The sequence below is a fragment of the Brassica napus genome, chromosome C5 (genome assembly GCF_020379485.1).
Source record: "Brassica napus cultivar Da-Ae chromosome C5, Da-Ae, whole genome shotgun sequence".
Taxonomy (NCBI): Eukaryota; Viridiplantae; Streptophyta; class Magnoliopsida; order Brassicales; family Brassicaceae; genus Brassica; species Brassica napus.
The window spans coordinates 25,848,759-25,869,138 of record NC_063448.1 but is presented as its reverse complement, the minus strand read 5'-3'; the positions used below and the strand labels follow the sequence as shown (position 1 = coordinate 25,869,138).

Here is a 20,380-nt window from a genome sequence, read left to right as displayed (position 1 = left end):
TTCTTATGGCAATACAATACTGTTGGAGAAGAGGATACAAAAAGATTATCATAGAATCTGACTGTAAAAAAGCCATCGGCATATTAAATGATAAGGTGCTACCTTTTGCTTCTTACAATTGGAAAAGAGAAATACGGTGGTGGGCTGATAAGATTCAAGATATCTCTTTTCAATGGATAAATTGGGAAGATAACAAGGTGATAGATGCTTTAGCTAGATTATGAAACCCTTCTATGTCTATCTATTGTTTTCATTACTATGTACCTGCAATGATAAAAAATTCTCTGCATGAAGATTATGTACAAGCTCGACTTTATTAATAAAGATGATGATGTTAGAAAAAAAAATATTTGTTAAAATTTAGTTCACATAAAGTAGACAAAAAGTACTAAAGGTAAATAAATATGATTTTTTATCCAAGCACAATAAGTTTTAAAAAGTAAATAACAATATGAATAACTGTTAACTAAATCCCCAATATATTAATTGAGAAACATTTGAAAAATTAAAACGTTAATTTTGTATTAATTAAAAAAAAACCAAATCCTAGGTGGCACTCTAAATGCCTTCTAAATTTCATTTCAAAGAATTCTAAATCATCTAATATAAAGTATAGTTTAATCTAATGGTGTCACACTATTCTATAATTATATAACACTAGAGAACATTATATTAACCTAAAATATAAGAAGTGTGTATTCTTTCCTTAAATAAAAGCTATGGAATTACCTAATATAATTTACATATATATGGCAATTAATGATTATGAATAATAAAGATTTGATAACAATTTTTGCATTGTTCTTCATTTTTGTTTAAATTTATATTATTAAAAAAATTAAACAATCACATTAACCATATAATAAAAAAATTAGATTTTTTCTTATATGTTATATTTTGAACTTTTTAAAATGACTTTAAATTACAAAAATGAGGAAACCTTATATGTTATATATTTTTTTTAAAACGACTTTTAAAATAGAAAAATGAGGACACCTTATATGTTATATTTTTCTTATATGTTAGAATTTTCTTATATGTTAGTATTTTCTTATATGTTATATTTTTAATTTTTTTAAAACGACTTTAAATTACAAAAATGTAAGTTTTCCTTAAGTATACGACTAAAAATATTAAAATGACATGTATCAATTCGATGGTTGATTTGAAAGCTTTCAAAACCATATGGAAGATAAAAGTCAAAATAATTTAACTGTGGAAACAATACTGTTCATTTTTTTCAAGAATGTGTTCGATGGAAAAACTAAGGTTTTTATGTCATAATTTGTTTAATGTCCACTAGAGAACATTATATTAACCTAAAATATAAGAAGTGTGTATTCTTTCCTTAAATAAAAGCTACAAAATTACTTAATATGATTTACATATATATGACAATTAATGATTATGAATAATAAAGATTTGATAACAATTTTTGCATAATTCTTCATTTTGTTTAATTTTATATTATTAAAAAAAAATAAACAATCACATTAACCATATAATAAAAAAATTAGATTTTTTCTTATATGTTATATTTTGAATTTTTTAAAATGACTTTAAATTACAAAAATGAAGAAACCTTATATGTTATATTTTTTTAAATGACTTTAAAATACAAAAATGAGGACACCTTATATGTTATATTTTTCTTATATGTTAGATTTTTTCTTATATGTTATATTTTGAATTTTTTAAAACGACTTTAAATTACAAAAATGTAAGTTTTCTTTAAATATACGACTAAAAATATTAAAATGACATGTATCAATTCGATGGTTGATTTGAAAGCTTTTAAAATCATATGGAAAATAAAAGTCAAAATAATTCAACTGTGAAAACAATACTGTTCACTTTTTTCAAGAATGTGTTCGATGGAAAAAATAAGGTTTTAATGTCATAATTTGTTTAATGTCCAATCCGATCAACCCATGATGTATTAATTATAGTTTTGTTCCATCATTTTTAATAAAAATTGATCTGATCCATCGGTAAGAAATTATATAATAATAACAAAAAATATTGTATATATATAAATAAAATGATCAAATATGTAAAAGAAATTATCGATAATATATACAAATAAACTCATCATGCGCCTTGCGCAGGTCTTATCCTAGTAGAGAAGTAAAACAGAAACAAAAATAAATATAACGTGTAAAATCTCTATGTATATATATCTTTCGTTTTAAAACTGAAACATTATAATTCAAGATGTCCATCGTAGGCAATTCCACTGTCAGCGAGTCCTCTCTGGAAAATGATGATAATTTTTTGTCATTAACACCTTTCCAATCAATCATTAATGGGAGTCTTGATTCAATTTTTTTGATTGGTAAAGCATTATTTGTTATCTTATTATTCTATTTGATTTGCTTTATATAAACTAATATTTATCCTGTTATATGGTTGTAGAATGTTATTGGCCAAGCGATAGATGTTGGAGACATTGAAGTTGTTCAAGTGCTTGGTAAAGAAAAGAAGAAGCTGGAACTTACTTTGACAGATACATGGTAAGTTAATATATATCTAACGTATGTTCTATAATTCTTTGAATCAAACATGTGTTCTATAATTTTTAACTTATACATATATTTTCAGTGATCAAAACATAGCCTGTTGTCTATGGGGTCGTTTTGCTGAACAAGTTCTAGCTGCTTACAAAAATGCTGAAGAGAACAATATTCTCTGTTTAGTAAGATATGCTAAAATTAATGTTTACAAGGATAAGTTCTTAAATTATATATTTAGTATATGTTTCTATACGCTACAATAATATTTTCAAATGTTATAAGACAAGTCCAGATAACAAATGCCTTTGAAACTTCAAGTGTGGTGATAAATCCTGACGGTTTCGATGTGCAAGATTATCTAAGGCTGCCAACTAATGAGCTTGCTCTCTCTACTGTTACCCGTGATGTCGTGAAACCAAAAGGAAAGAAGCGCCAGATTGATAAATGGTCTCTTTATCCAGAGAGATCAGTATTAGATATCATAATGGCAACTGAAGTTATGTTTACAATATTCATTATTATCTTTTTAATGTTAATAGTATTGATTTAATAAATACTGATTCTGAATTTTTAGTTCGAGAAATGCATTGTTAAGGCAACAGTTCATGCAATAGACACAGATTGGGCATGGTATTATTTTGGTTGTGTTAAGTGCAACTTCAAAAAAGTGACCGACATTACCAAGAGGGATGTGGTGCCTGTGAAACATCTGTGGCGTTGTGATGGATGCCACCAGTCTGTGACGAATGTTGCACCACAGTATGTATCTTAAACTTTATTTTTAAGAATAGATAATCTATTATGAATTGCTAATTTATTTCACTTCCAATTAGGTTTAAACTACATCTTCTTATAAAGGATGACTATGGTGAAACTAGAGTGATGCTGCTTGATACTGTTGCTGAACCAATTTTGGGAGCAAGTGCTGTTGTTTTCCTAGGTGGTTCTCTAGATGAGGTATATAAGCCTTCATTTATTGCCTCTAATTTTTTATAATTTTTGGTTTCGTCAGTTTTGAAATGTTTGATAATTTTCTATTTAGGTTGAGGATCCTGAAGATTTACCAGATGTTATTAATGATCTTATTGGGAAAACTTACAAATTTGGTGTCTACGTGAACAAAGACAATGTCGACTATGGAGCTGATATTTTTGCTATCGGGAAAACTTGGGGTGCTGATGAAATAATAACTGAGGATGACGATACTCTGACTAATGCTGTTTCTTCTGATCGTTCATCTGGACCGGTTTGTTAATTTTTTTTTTTGAAGTATTTATGTATTAATCATATATAGATTTGTCTCCTTATATTTTTATACATTTTTAGGTGTCGCTGATCAGTATTGAAAGTGAAAACAACACATGTTTGTCTTCGACTCCACTCTCAAAACGAAGAGTAGACAGTGATCTCGACGACATTTCTTCTACTTCAAAGAAACAATGCTTCAAGATCATTAAGGTGGAAAAGAATAATGGGGAGTAGTTTGAAGCTTCGTGAAATTTAATTTGGTGGACACTTTATGTTCAATTTTTCTTCTTTATTTGTTTTTTTTACTTTGATGTTATTTGTTTAATTTCAATTTATTATTGTTATTTGTTTTTTTCAATAATTATGGGATTTCTAATAAAGATATTTTTTTTTAATTCTTCTTCAAGTTATCCATACGAATCCTTTTAGTTTGTCTAATTGTTTTAACCTATTAATTATGATTTCATCGACTTCAAAAGTTGAGTATATGACTTTGAAAAATATGTTATTAGGAAACTATAAATAGTGCAGTATATTACTCAATATTTTAGTGCACCAAATAAAGTAATGTTAAGTGATTAAATAAATTTTCTTAAAATACAAACGGGAATTTAGACTTACTTTAAATTCGTGGTAATTCACAGTTCCTGTTATCACTGCGCATTTCCTACTTCATGTTAACATCATATAGAATCCCGTAAATATCAAATAAATATAATTTGATAAACGCATATACAATCAAAACAATATCAGATAATATAGAATAATTTTTAAATATAACCCTTGCAGTTTTGTGAAACAACGGGATATTCTATGCAAATCGGTTAAGATAGTTTCTAAACTTATTATACTGTATCTAAACCCACAATATTCTTATGATCTTTGAAATATTATACCTCATGCACATATAAGGAATCTTAACTGATATTATTCTCATTTAAATTTTTTATCAGCCCGCCATTACTTAGACTTGAAAACTTTCAAAGTGTTAAGACTTGAACAAGGTTACACAAATACACGAAAAGTTTAGCATCAAAACGTAGAGCAGTCATCCATAAAATTAAAAACCTATCTCAAAACTATCGAACAAGTTACTCTGCTACTTCTCTAAAGATGACGATAAGCAATATATGTTGTTAACATGATCGTACGAGGGCAATTTTGATGCAACCAATATTCTAATACTTAACCATTTATATGAACAGAATGAAAAGAAAGCATCCGACTCCCACCAGAGCTGATCATCGGAAACGTTCACAAACACAATACAAACAGAAACCAGTTGCTGACAAAACAAGAGATGTACCTTTGAGTACTGTTTTTCCAAGACTGCTGAATGATATTCGGTCAAACTTTGCATCAAGGTTCCAAGCCCAAACTGCGTCAAATCCTACAAACAAACGAGGTTCTTATATTATATATTGGTCTTATGTTGATATACTAAGTTTTGTTATCATTAAACACTCATCTGTGTTGTTATTTGGTGTAGTTTGTTTTGACAAATACAATAACTGCAACCCTAATCACAGTCAGAGGAGTCTAATACAGAAAGGCATGTCTTATTTGAACTTATCCCTTTTAAGTACTGTTTTGAAAAAAAAAAAAGAATAGTGACATAAGGTAGAACATGTGTTGAATCTTTTTACTATGCAGCCATCTCAAGTAGAGCAACACAATCCAATGCAAGCCAAGTCACACAACAAGGAATTCAGGAACATCAAAAGTTGTTGTTACAGAGCATGAACTTCCAAACGATGATCAAGAAAATGAAGGTAATATAGTTGTTCTTATTTGATTCTTACATTTTATTTGTGATACTATAATTTTTTTATATATTTTCAGCTTTTCAAGCCACTATGGATGAACATAGTGATCTGGAATTCGAATGTAGTAGTCAGGAACAATGTGATACTGATACTTCAGATGATGAACAACCATCTATTGATCTGGAACCAGTAAAAGACAATCAGTCTGATAGAGTTAGTTTTCTGGCTGCTTTGTTCAAAAAAAACTTCTCTGAGCCAAAAGCAAAAGTGAAACCAGTATCACCCAAAGAAGATGGTTAGTTTGATCATAAAAGTTATTTCTAAAATGTGGAATATGTTTTGTTAACCAACATCGCTACTTTTTAACCAGATTATATTGACGAGGGTGACCCAACACATACTTGTGTTCATTGTGGAGCTATCATGTGGTATGGCGAACGCATTAATAAGACCAAATATAGACGAAAACCTATATTTACATTGTGTTGCATGCAAGGTCAGGTTCAGCTGCCATATTTAAAGAAACCCCCTGATGTTCTTATGAAGCTTCTTACAGGAAATGATAAGCTTAGCAAGCATTTTCAAAGGAATACTAGAGCGTATAATATGGTTTTCTCATTCACTTCTCTTGGTGGAAAAGTTGAGAACTCTGTAAAAAAGGGACCAGGACCCCAAATGTTTCAGCTTCATGGTGAAAACTATCATTTAACAGGGAGTCTAACACCTAATGAAGGAGACTATGCCAAGTTTGGGCAGTTATACATTGTTGACACAGAGCATGAAGTAGAAAACAGATCTAATGCTCTCAGGTAACTAATATTATTTTGAACAACTTATGAGGTTAACTTTTTGCCAAATCGTTTTGTATTAATAGAAAAGATGATTCGTATTTTGTTTTTGTTTTCAGCAAAGGCAAAAAAAAACTCATCAAAACGCAAGCAAGATAGCTTGAAGAAGGAAATTATTGAGCAGATTATCAAGATGTTGAATGATGTGAACCCATATGTTGCCCAGTTTCGATCAGCAAAAGAGAGATTTCGAATGAATCCTGAAAAGACTTTTCACATGCGAAGGACATATAATATGCCAACAGCATCCGAGGTTGCTGCTTTGATACCTGGTGATTTTAATTTGGGAATGGATAAGAGGGATATTGTTCTGCAGCATAAGTGTGGACGACTAACAAGGATTGATGAGATTCATATTTCTTATCTAGCACTTCAATATCCTCTATTATTTGTGTATGGTGAGGATGGTTTCAGGGTTGGAATTAAGAAGGGTGTCACAGAGGCTTCAAAGAAACTCAAAAAAAATTCTATTAGTACGAGGCAGTTTTTTGCTTTCCGGTTGCAAGAGCGAGAAAATGAGTCTCATGCCCTGCTTTACTCAAGAAGGTTATTTCAACAATTCATAGTCGATGCCTATACTACAATTGAATCTAACAGACTGAGGTATTTGAAGCTTAATCAGACATGCTTGCGTTCAGATAGTTACGACTCTATCAAGGAGTCTGATAATGCTGGTCAGACAACTATGAACGAGCAAGGTCAGCAATTTCTTCTGCCAGCTACATTTACTGGCGGTCCAAGATACATGAAGAATATGTACTTAGACGCTATGGCCATTTGTAGACATTTTGGTTTTCCAGACCTTTTCATCACATTCACATGCAATCCAAAATGGCCTGAACTTACAAGATTTAATCATAAACGAGGCTTGCAATCAGATGACAGGCCGGAAATTATTTGTCGGATGTTTAAGATGAAACTCGACAGCTTGATGAATGATCTAACAAAGAAGCATATTTTGGGAAAAGTCGCTTCATGTAAGTTTTTTTAAATCTATTTCTGACTTATTCAAATAACGTTTTCAAGCATATGAGATTTTTTGTTAGATTTTTGTGTTATCAGCGTGGGCTTACAATAATTTTGTTGTTATTTTCAATCTTTCAGCTATGTACACAGTTGAGTTTCAAAAAAGAGGTCTGCCACATGTTCACATTCTGCTTTTTATGCATCTTTCCTCCAAATTTCCAAAAACAGAAGACATTGATAAAATCATATCAGCTGAGATCCCAGACAAAACATCTGATCCTGCTTTTTACAATGTTGTTAAGGATATGATGATTCATGGTCCATGTGGAGCTGCTAATATGAATTCACCATGTATGGAAAATGGGAAGTGCCAGAAGAGTTTTCCTAAACATTTCGCTGAGAATACTATGGTGAAAAAAGATGGATTTCCGGTTTATAGAAGACGTGAGCAATCTGATCGTTATGTTGAGAAGAACGGTTTGAAATGTGATAACAGATGGGTCATCCCTTACAACAAGAAACTCTCTCTTCGTTACCGATCTCATATAAATGTAGAGTGGTGCAACCAGACTGGTTCTATTAAGTATTTGTTTAAATACATTAATAAAGGAGCAGACCGTATAACTGTGGTTGTCGAACCACCAGGTCCACAAGTGGAGCCAACAGCAGTTACAAATCAACCTTTACCAAACTTAGCAGCAGAGACCTCATCGATAGGGAATGATGGTGGTGTATTGAAACAGAATGTGGAGATTAAAAAGAATGAAATAAAGGATTTCTTTGATTGCAGGTACATTATTAAATGAATACTGATATCTACACAATTGTCATACGATGTTATGCTTTTATTCTGATATTTCTAACTTAATTTTTTTTTTTTTTTGTAGATATGTTTCTACTTGTGAAGGAGCTTGGAGGATTTTTAAATTCCCTATACATTATAGATCCACAGCGGTTGAGAAGCTATCATTTCATCTACCAGGGAAACAAAACATTATCTTCAAAGGGAGGGACAAACTAAAGGAAGTGGTTGGTCGTAAGCTCATTGAAAACACAATGTTTTTGACTTGGTTTGAGCTGTGTAAGGTTGATGCTTTTGCTCGGACCCTGACGTATGTTCAGATTCCCAACTATTACACCTATTCGAAGACCCAGAAGAAGTTCAGTAGAAGGAAGCAAGGATTCAGCATTGGAAGAATTAATTATGCCCCGCGTAAACAAGAAAGTTCTTATTATTTGAGAGTGCTGTTGAACTATGTCAAAGGTCCGACCAGTTATCAGGATATTAAAACCTATGATGATGTGGTTTATGAGCGGTACAAAGACGCATGCTATGCTCGAGGAATATTGGATGATGACCAGGAGTATATCGATGACTTAGTCAGGCGTAGTTACGATAGTACTGCAGTAGTTGTTCGTGATCTTTTTGTTATGATGCTTCTGTCAGATAGTCTGTGTCAGCCAGAGGTGGTTTGGGAAAAAACTTGGGAACTGTTATCTGAAGATATCGAGTATAACCGCAGAGTGCATTTCAATAGGCCATGTACAATACCACGTTGTTTTTACTTTTATAAGGAATTACAAACATTTTTTTAAGTTTATTGTGAATTTTATTACAATTTTTTTTAATGAGATCGCACAGGTTCACTATATTTATAATGTTTTAATATTATTTTGCAGGACTTATACTAAGTGACAAAGAGAAGAAATTATATGCTCTCATGGAGATTGAGAAGCTTATGAAAAGGAATGGGAGCTCACTCTCCTTATATGAATCTATGCCACAGCTTCCTGAAAATGCCAAAACGATCGAGAATGTTTTGATCTTGGATGAACTAAGCTATGATCTTGAAGCAATGCAAGCCACTCATGATAGAGATATTCTTTTGATGACTGATGAACAAAGAAAGATATATGATGAGATCATTGGTGCCGTTGTGGAACAGAGAGGCGGTATGTTCTTTGTTGATGGGTTTGGTGGCACTGGAAAAACATTTCTTTGAAAACTTCTCTCAGCTGCGGTTAGGTGTAGGGGAGATATAGTTCTTTGTACAGCATCTAGCGGAATTGCTTCTTTGTTGTTACAAGGTGGTAGGACTGCTCATTCCCGTTTTGGCATACCTATCAATCCTGATGATTTTACTACATGTACATTGCCTCAAGGATCAGATAAAGCATATTTGTTAAAGGAAGCTTCACTTATTATTTGGGATGAAGCACCGATGATGAGCAAACATTGTTTTGAATCTTTAGACAGGAGTTTAAATGATCTTATGGGAAATCAAGATCAAAAACCATTTGGGGGAAAGGTTATTGTGTTTGGAGGTGATTTTCGACAAGTACTTCCTGTTATTACTGGAGCTAGTAGGGCTGAGATTGTGTTGTTTGCGATGACTCTGGGAATATTGCAAGGTTCTGAAATTAACTAAGAATATGAGATTGTGTTCAAATGATCTTACCGACCATGAGGCCAAAGATCTAAAAGAATTTTCTGAGTGGATTTTGGCTGTTGGTGATGGGAGAATAGCAGAACCTAATGATGAGGAAGCATTAATCGATATTCCAGAAGAGTTCCTAATTATGGACCCAAAGGAACCTATAAAAACTATAAGTCATGTCATCTACGGAGATGCTGATTCATTAAGAGGAATGAAGGATCCAAAGTTTTTCCAACAAAGAGCGATTTTATGTCCAACTAACGAAGATGTTAATATGATTAATGATCATATGTTTTCTAAACTTGATGGTAAGGCGTTCATTTTCTTTTACAAATTTTAGATTGGCATTATACTGTTAAGACACTAACTTCTTTTTTATATTTCTGTTATTTCCATCAGGTGAAGAAATGATTTACATCTCATCTGACAGTATTGATCCATCTGATACAGCTTCAGTCAACAATGACGCCCTCAGTACCGACTTCCTTAACAACATTAAAGTTTCTGGCCTACCAAATCATAGACTAAGATTGAAGATTGGATGTCCTGTTATGTTTCTAAGGAATATTAATGCTAATGAAGGTTTAATGAATGGAACTAGATTGCAAATTACCCAACTTATGGATTTTATGGTGGAAGCTAGAATCATAACTGGAGAGAAGGTTGGTAAGGTCGTCTATATTCCAAGATTGTTGATTAATCCAACAGATAAAAGACTTCCTTTCAAGATGCGTAGAAGACAGCTGCCATTATCAGTGGCTTTTGCAATAACCATCAACAAAAGTCAAGGACAATCACTATCTGAGGTTGGAATATTTCTTCCTAGGCCAGTATTCTCTCACGGACAGCTCTATGTTGCCATATCAAGGGTCAAGTCGAAGAAAGGATTGAAAATATTGATTGTTGATAAAGAGGGGAAGCCACAAAGGAAGACTATGAATGTTGTCTTCAAAGAGATTTTTAATAATCTTTAGACGAGAAGAATGAAATTGTTTTATATGGAGTTTGTTTCGTTTTATTAGTTTGGAGTTTGGAATTGGTGTTTTGAATTTTTTTTAAAGACAATATTTATTTGATGTTTTGGTTTCTTATTTCGAACTTTCAAGTTAAGTATTACAATCAGTTAGTTATATATTTAGCATACACTGTTAAGTATACTTAATTCTATCTACCTAATAGAGGTTTGGAGTCAAACCAAACGTGTATATTGATCATCACATTTTGATCCAAAAGAAAATTACAATCAATCAAATAACTAAATCCATAGAGTATAAATCATTCACCAAACATGTACTTGATCATCCTATTTTGATCCTAAATAAATGGCAGTTTGTCATCTAACTAAAACTATTTCGTTATACTTTTATCAGAACAGTACCAATGCAGTCAAAGTAATACTAACAATCCATAAGTGTAAACGAATCATAGAGGAATAAATTAGAGTAACAAAATCAGTCCAATTTCAAACCAGTCTATTACAATCTTAGAGTAAAGTATTAGTACAATCCTAAACCGTCTAGCCATATAATGATTCAACATTTTTATATTATGGTTGCTCACTAACTATAATTCGAGATAGTACTAACCTTTGTTATCTGAAATTCTCTTCTTTTTTTTCTCTGTTTCTTCAATACATCATATGACAGAACTCTCTGTGAAAGAGATTTGTAAGAAGCTGGCTGAAACATATATAAAAGAGGTCAATTAGCTAATGTATAAGAAATACAAGTCTTTTCAAAGTCAAACAGATAAAACGTGAGTATATAAATATTTGTTGTCCACTTATCTTTTGTATAAGCTAAGGCAGGTTTGTCTACAACTCTTCTTAAGTCCTTTTAAGAATACTTGATTGTTACCTGTCCAAAAACTCCAATCAAGTTAATCTTAGATATAAATCACGATATTAAAAGCTGAAAAACATAACCTGTTTCGCAATTGTCTTTGATGAATTTTGCTTCTGTTATTGATTTAGGTTTTGCTTCTTTTGAAATAGCCTTTTCGTTTGTCATGACTCAGCTACAAATCAACGAAGTTTCATTTAAGATACAGACTTACAAAACATGTATATCTTATATGAAAATTGATAAAAGAAACCTATATATGACTTATAATTTTTGAAGTAGAAGAAGATAAGATGAATTATACGACTTAGGGTTAAAGATCATTACCTTAAATCTTACAGATATCGACTTAGGAAATCTCATGGACGAGGATGGAAATGATCTGTGGCAATTAATCTCAACGAATTGAGTCGTCAGATTAGTAAAATCGTGCGGATTGATTCCATGGAACAAGAGCAGAGGGAGACGAAGATATCTTGGTGTCTTATCTTTTCACCGACAAAAGAATGACCAAAAGTTGTTGACTTTAGATACGTTTTTTTGTTACTTCCCGGAAAAAAATCAGTTGTGTTATTGGACTCAATTATCTGGCCTTTTGGACAAATCAATTTAGATTATATTGGACCTGGTCCATAAACACATTTAATTTATAAACTAATGGATCTTACCAATTAATCAATTAATGTTTTGTGGGCCTCATGAGGTTTTAAATATTACATAAATAAAACCATAATTTGTATTACCACATAATTAATAGATAAAAATATGATATTGCGAAAGTTGTTGTTATAAAATATAAAAATTTAAATCAAATATTTTTTATAAAGTAAATTAAAAATTTACTTTAAACAAAAATTAACTCCTTAACTATATGCACTTATAGGATTAGATGTTACAATCCAGTAACCAAAATAAACCAATTACATTGTATGATTGTCTATACGTTTAAAATGAACACATGTATAATCTATATGCTATATTTAAACGCACACATCAATACTATACATATACAGAAAATATATTATATCCAAATAAATATGGTTCACAAACCATATATTCAATTATAGTATAACCTAATTTAAAAACTCTAACGAAGACTTGAGAAAAAATTCCGCGCACAGCGCGGGTCTGGATCTAGTAACTATTATTTTGAAATTTCTTTAATTTAATACACCTTCTAGTTTATGTTTATAGCATGTGAATTTATTAATTGTACTTTCTTAATATTTGGAAATGGTTACAACAACATTAGTTAGGTCTGCACGGTGATGTCTACGCAGATTAGAATATCGCCGTGAAAATTAGTGCATTCAGAGAATCAAACAATATTGTGTTAATGTTGGGGAAGAAGAGTGGAAGTTTGATACACTTTACGATCTTTATGGGAGGCTTGTTATCAATCAAGCTATTATCTTCTGCAACACAAGACAAAAGGTACTCGTGTTCTTAAGCTCTTTGGGTCTCCCTATATCTTATATGTCAGAGTGTTAAAGCTTTGGACTGGATTTTAAAAGGTGGATTGGCTTACTGAGAAGATGAGGACTAGTAACTTCATAGTGTCATCAATGCATGGAGACAAACGTCAAAAGGAGATAGCCGAAATCATGAACCAGTTCCGGTCTTTTAAAAGCCGTGTTTTGATTGCTTCAGGTGTGTGGGCACAAGGGATCGATGTTCAGACAGTATGATCACCTTCTCTCTTTTCTTGATCCTTAGAAAGAGACAAACTTTATGGTGAAGGTTGAAATCTTTATTATAATAGGTTTCTCATGTGGTCATTTATGATATACCGAATACCTGGGCTTTACATTCATCGCATTGGACGAGCTGGTCAGTTTGGGCGGGAAGGTGTTGCGATTAACTTTGTGAAAGTTGTGACATGAAGACTCTTTGGGACATGGGGCGGTACTACGGTACTCGAATCTGCGAGATGCCTGCTGATCTTTCCTAAAGAATCCGTTGAGGTTGAAGACTCGGTGTTCAGGCCAGTTTTGTTCTTTAACTTTAGTTTTTCTGTTTCTCTGAACTATTGGTTTAGATTTAGGCATAGCTCTCCTATGACCATGCGAGTCAATGTATAGTATACAGTGATCATCGAGGGTTAAGAGGGAAACTCCAAAACAGAAAAATCAATATTCAAAGAAATTAATTAATACTACAATCTGCAGTCTTTCACATATGTTGATCTACAAGATACTCTAAGATACATTCATCTCATAAAACAAAAGAAAGGAGGCTACTCTCGAGGCATCATAGATTTGGGTATAAGAAAGGAGGCTACTCTCGAGGAAGCGATCATGAATTTGCGTAGAAGAAGGCGCCACAGATCAGATATTCTTCAAGAAGTTGAAAGGATACTTGATTCGGTGAGAAGTAATATTCAGGGTGAGAGAGATGATGTCAGTAATTGGAAACGGAGGTCGGGATTCGGAAGGGCTTTCTCAACTAATGAAACCTGGATGATGATAAGGGAGACTAACGTGCAGTGTGACTGGTCTCGGGGTGTTTGGTTTGCAAAAGCAACTCCCAAATTTGCATTTACAACCTGGCTGGCTATGAAGGATAGACTATCCACAATGGATAGGATTATGAAATGGAGCCAAGGAGTTGATACTGCATGTGTGCTATGTAAGGCTGCTATAGAGACTCGCAATCATCTGTTTTTCGAATGCTCTTATGCTTCACAGCTATGGGAGTATCTCGCAAAGGGTATATTGCTGGGTATCTATTCCATCAACTGGTCTTCATTGGTGAGGATAGTTACAAGTGGAAGTTTGGATAAAAAGGGAATGTTCTGCATTAGATATGCTTTCCAGGCTGCTATCTATGCTATTTGGAGGGAGAGAAATCGTATCAGGCATGGGGAGAAACCTTTACCTATTGCCATGCTACAAAAGTTTACTAAGAAGGGGATTAGAAACAAGTTGAGTTTGATGAGTATAAGGAAGAGGAGAGGTTTAGAGACTGCTCTTCAATTTTGGTTTCAAACAAGACTTTAAATAGAATGTTAGAAATATTTTAAAGTTTGATCTTAGTTTTTAAAGAGGATTACACAGGATGTAAAAAGGTTTTTTTGGTGAATAAAATTTAACATTCATTCAAAAAAAAAAAAAAAAAAAAAAAAAAAAACAAAAGACCTTATAATGTATACGCTGTTTAGAATGATCATTGAAGGCTAGGAGTATAACACAAAACAGAAACACTCGAAATTTAAGGAAACTACCACCACAATATGCAGGAATCTATCACCTTGTTGGGCTATGGTTTAAAGACTTTATAAGCCGTGGGTAACTCACAATCATTATTTAAAGACTCTATAAGCCGTGAATAACTCAAAGTCTTTTTTGTCTAAAGACCTTTATAAGCCGTGGGTAACTCACATTCTTTGTCTTAAAGATTTTGTAAGCCGTGGGTAACTCAACGCCATTGTCTAAAGACTTTACAGTGTACAATTTGTCATTTTATCCATCCAATATACACATTCTTTGTCTTTGACTCTCTAGACACCGTTTTGGTAAGCCATGGGTCGTTATGATTCATCCAACGTTTCTTAGTCTCTGTCTAAAAACCTTTTTTGTAAGCCGTGGGTCATTTGATCCATCTAACATTTCATTTCATAGTCTCTGTCTAAAGGCTTTCTTTTAGTGAACTGTGGGTCGTTTGATCCATCCAATGTTTCTTTGGGTCGTTTGATCCATCCAATGTTTCTTAGTCTATGTCTAAAGACTTTTTAGTAAGCCGTGGGTTGTTGTTTTGATCCATCCTTTGCTTAGACATGCACTACCACCAACCAATCGTTATTGGGGTTATGGTTTAAATTTTCTCAGGTTCTAGACTTCACGCAATAGGACAATGTCTCCAAATAAGAATCTGGCAGAACACTATTAGATTAGTGTCTGCTTATGATCTTATTGGGATTTGATAAAACCAAAGCCAAAAATAAACTTGGAAACAAATCAATAAAACAGAGAAAAAGAGCTTATCTGTTTTGCTGATTCAAACGTATCTTCATTTGTCTCAGAGATCCTATTCAGAGATGATGCACTGTATCTGTCAGTGTTGGCTTCTCCACAAAAAAACATTCTGTATAAAAAAAATAACAAAAAGAGAGAGACATTATCATTTGTATGGGTGAAAACTGTTAGTGCAGATGAGGCGACGAAAAACAAGTGCAGAAAGTAAAATACACAAAATTTGTTAACGGGGTTCATTTCCTACATCTTCGGGACCTCGTCCAGATTTCATTGACTTAGAACAAGGAGCAACCTACAATTACTATATGATACCACACACACACTAGTGTTTACCACTCTTTTCTAAGTAGCAATCTACAAAGATTAGGAATCAAGCATGCATGCATAGATCACCATCCGGCTCACCGGAGCACACTGTCTTCTACAGCTGCAATCTTCACAGATTTCTTCAATGAAACCGCCATTGCTAAACTCCCCCTGAGTCTAGGCTTCAATCTTCCACTTCTCGGAAGTACTTCACCAACGTCAACATCCAACGCACACCAGTAACACCAAAACGCTTGATCACCCAAGCACACACAAAGCTCACACGAGCTACACAGGATGGCTAACTCCACCACACAAAGCGCCAACTCAAACGCCACCAAACTAAGTCCACATCGGACTCCATCAGACAATGCTTCAGAATGTCCTTTGACACCAAGCAGTACCACACACCAAGGAAACCTCTCTCTCTCTTCTATGAGGTCTAGCTGTCTCATAAGGCACACCCCTCCTTATATAGCTACCAGAACTTGCTCTCCACGTCTTCAACTTTCTCTACACAGGATGACTAACTCCACCACACAAAGCGCCAACTCAAACGCCACCAAACTAAGTCCACATTGGACTCCATCAGACAATGCTTCAGAATGTCCTTTGACACCAAGCAGTACCACACACCAAGGAAACCTCTCTCTCTCTCTTCTATGAGGTCTAGCTGTCTCATAAGGCACACCCCTCCTTATATAGCTACCAGAACTTGCTCTCCACGTCTTCAACTTGCTCTCCAAGTCTTTCAAATACGCTTAAGACAACTTTCCATTTTCTTTAATGGAAAACTTCATCTTCAAGTAACTCTCTTTTGCTTTATGGAAAACATCCATATGTCTTCAAACATATATCCTCTTTCCTTTTCCAAGCTCAGCAAGTTCACGCAATCACAAAACCCAAACTCCCATTCAGCTCCATCTTCATGACGCACGCTTGTACTACCTTCTGTAGTACTTCACGAACTGAAACAGAACATCTCAGCAGACTGCATCTTCAATCTCCCCCTTTTTGACTATGCATGTGCACTCATCATAACTGGCTTGAAAACCATGTCTTCAATCTCCCCTTATGAGTCACATCATGGTCAAAAACCAACTCGAAGATCATCAACTTCCAAACCTAGGAAGAAATCCCATCACGCCATCTTCATCAATCTTCAATCAAACTTTGTCTTACTTCCTGAACAAGTTTCGTCCTCATCATCCACGATCTCACTAGTAACTTAGGTGACCTGCTCTGATACCAATTGTTAGTGCAGATGAGGCAACGAAAAATAAGTGCAGAAAGTAAAACACACAAAATTTGTTAACGGGGTTCGTTTCCTACATCCTCGGGACCTCGTCCAGATTTCATTGACTTAGAACAAGGAGCAACCTACAATTGCTATATGATACAACACACACACTAGTGTTTACCACTCTTTTCTAAGTAGCAATCTACAAAGATTAGAAATCAAGCATGCATGCATAGATCACCATCCGGCTCACCGGAGCACACTGTCTTCTACAGCTGCAATCTTCACAGATTTCTTCAATGAAACCGCCATTGCTAAACTCCCCCTGAGTCTAGGCTTTCAATCTTCCACTTCTCGGAAGTACTTCACCAAGTACGCCAGCATCCAACGCACACCAGTAACACTAAAACGCTTGATCACCCAAGCACACACAAAGCTCACACGAGCTACACAGGATGGCTAACTCCACCGCACAAAGCGCCAACTCAAACGCCACCAAACTAAGTCCACATCGGACTCCATCAGACAATGCTTCAGAATGTCCTTCGACACCAAGCAGTACCACACACCAAGGAAACCTCTCTCTCTCTTCTATGAGGTCTAGCTGTCTCATAAGGCACGCCCCTCCTTATATAGCTACCAGAACTTGCTCTCCAAGTCTTCCAAATACACTTAAGACAACTTTCCATTTTCTTTAATGGAAAACTTCATCTTCAAGTAACTCTCTTTTGCTTTATGGAAAACGTCCATATGTCTTCAAACATATATCCTCTTTCCTTTTCCAAGCTCAGCAAGTTCACGCAATCACAAAACCCAAACTCCTTATATAGCTACCAGAACTTGCTCTCCAAGTCTTCCAAATACATTTAAGACAACTTTCCATTTTCTTTAATGGAAAACTTCATCTTCAAGTAACTCTCTTTTGCTTTATGGAAAACGTCCATATGTCTTCAAACATATATCCTCTTTTCTTTTCCAAGTTCAGCAAGTTCACGCAATCACAAAACCCAAACTCCCATTCAGCTCCATCTTCATGACGCACGCCTGTACTACCTTCTGTAGTACTTCACGAACTGAAACAGAAAATCTCAGCAGACTGCATCTTCAAAACAGATGACAGAACAAACTTGGAACTCACAACAAATCTCTATTTCAATATTAGTTCCCTATGTCTATTCGCATCAACCTTTTAATTAAAAGTTATCGTTCAATATGTAATCCTTCCAAAGTAATATATATATATAGATCAATCAGCAATAGTGCTAATAAACGCTAGCAAAAGAAATAAATCGTTATGTAATCCTTCAAAAGTAATATATATATATATATATATATATATCAATCAGCAATAGTGCTAATAAACGCTAGCACAGAAATAAATCAAGTAGATTTCAAATGTATGTATATAAGTATCTACTCTATTAACTTTTTATAATCGATCTTAAGTGCTGATATTGATAATTATCCATAATTATAATACCCCAAATATAAAACACGATCAAACTTTACAATAAATCAAACTCTAGCATAAGACAGAGAAGTACCTCAACGACGGTTTCACGCAGAGTCAAGCGCTTCCCTTCTTCCCTTGTTGATTCAACATCACTACCCAAATTAAACCAAAGAACGATTAAGATACTTGAAACCCTAAAGCAAAATCATGAAGAGAAGGACGAAATCCAACCGATCGCATCAATTTCAAGAAAACCCCAAACAAGATAAGACCGAAACAGAAACAAATTCACGATCTAGAGATTAGAGAGACCGAAAAAAAAAACTTACTAATCCAAGATTCTCACGAGTTCCCGAATGCACAAACCGCCGAACAAACGAAGCTTCGTCAAGAACAGAGAGATAGAGAGAGATTTTGTCTGCTTTTACTTATGTTTTTTTTTCTGCTTTTATGTATGTAACGTTGAGTCTTTGGTATAATTTTCTAACGGATACATTGCGTCTTTGTTAGTAATGATTATTTAACGGATACATTTTCCAAACCAAACCGATTTGAGATCCGTTGGATACTGACGGTCCTGCATTTTCCACGACTCGGGGTAAAAGCGCAAGATTAAACTTCGCCCTCAACGGTCCAACATTATAGATGGGCTCCATTAAAGCCCAATACGCCATTAATTCAAATTTCACTTTTTCTTACGCGCTCCTTGGTATCTCACAACGTTTCGAATCTCCACACTCTTCATCCGTCAATGGCGACCAAATACATACGGTACCTAACCACACCCACTAAAAGTATACCGCAAATATATCATTGTAGTTATTTATAAATTTCAAAATTCATATAATGTATTTGACTCAAAGGCTCGAAGAGTTTTTTTTTGTGGTTTGGTCTTCAGCCGGTTCAACTAATTCTTGGTATAATGGTCAGTGGAGGATCTAGAAGTTAATTTTCATCCGGGGCATATACATAATTTATCAACAATATCAATAGGTGCATTTGTTAAATTTTTTTTTTAAAATGCACAGAAAATTGTAAAACTATGGTGGGCAACTACCCCACCTTTTGCCTATGTACCTTCGCCACCGATAATGGTAACGGTAACAGTCCGTTTCAAAGCATCGCCGTAACAGACACGTTTCACGGATCGTTACCCAAGCTTTGTTTCGCTGTCCGATTTGCTATTTTTCTGAAGTGAACGTCAAGAAGCTTAAATTTTCCTTGTAAAAATAAGCGAAATAATGATGAAAAACAAATTAGCAGGAATAAAGAACCAAGGGAAATTGCCAAAAATACAATTTTCAAAATACTATTTTTTGCACTAACCACTTTTACCTTCATCTTTAATGAAGGTTAAAAGACATTTATAACCCTTTGATTAACTTTGACCAAAAAAAAACTTATGATTAACTAATCTAAACTTAAAACATTAATTCTAAACCCTAAATCATCAACTCTAAACCCTAAATGTAAACTCTAAACTCTAAATCTAAACTTAAAACATGAACTTTAAACCCTAAATCATCAACTCTAAACCCTAAACCATGAAACATCAACTCTAAACCTTAAACCCTAAACCTTCAAATCTAAACCCTAAAACATCAATTCTAAACCCTACAGGTAAACCCTAAACCCTATTTTTTCTGAAATTTGAACCCTAAACCCTAAATCTTCAAATCTAAACCCTAAAACATCAACTCAAAACCCTAAACGTAAACCCTAAACCCTAAACCTTCAAATTTAAACCCTAAAACATCAACTCTAGGGTTTTAGGGTTTAGGATTTAG

At 33.9% G+C, this 20,380-nt stretch overlaps 1 long non-coding RNA gene across 2 annotated transcripts; it reads right to left on the bottom strand.

Moving 5' to 3' along the window:
- LOC106397537 lies at positions 1 to 19,966 on the bottom strand. 2 transcript variants are annotated; one of them, XR_007323602.1, is made up of 8 exons: positions 18,923 to 19,965; positions 18,685 to 18,745; positions 11,948 to 12,108; positions 11,704 to 11,795; positions 11,366 to 11,635; positions 5,068 to 5,151; positions 4,383 to 4,428; positions 1 to 264 (listed from the first exon to the last, which is right to left on the bottom strand). It is a non-coding gene; the product is annotated as an uncharacterized LOC106397537 (long non-coding RNA). The 2 variants fall into 2 exon arrangements; XR_007323603.1 differs by lacking the exon at positions 1 to 264 and adding an exon at positions 2,078 to 2,253 and having other exon boundaries at positions 18,923 to 19,966.
- Positions 19,967 to 20,380: the final 414 nt, after the last annotated feature.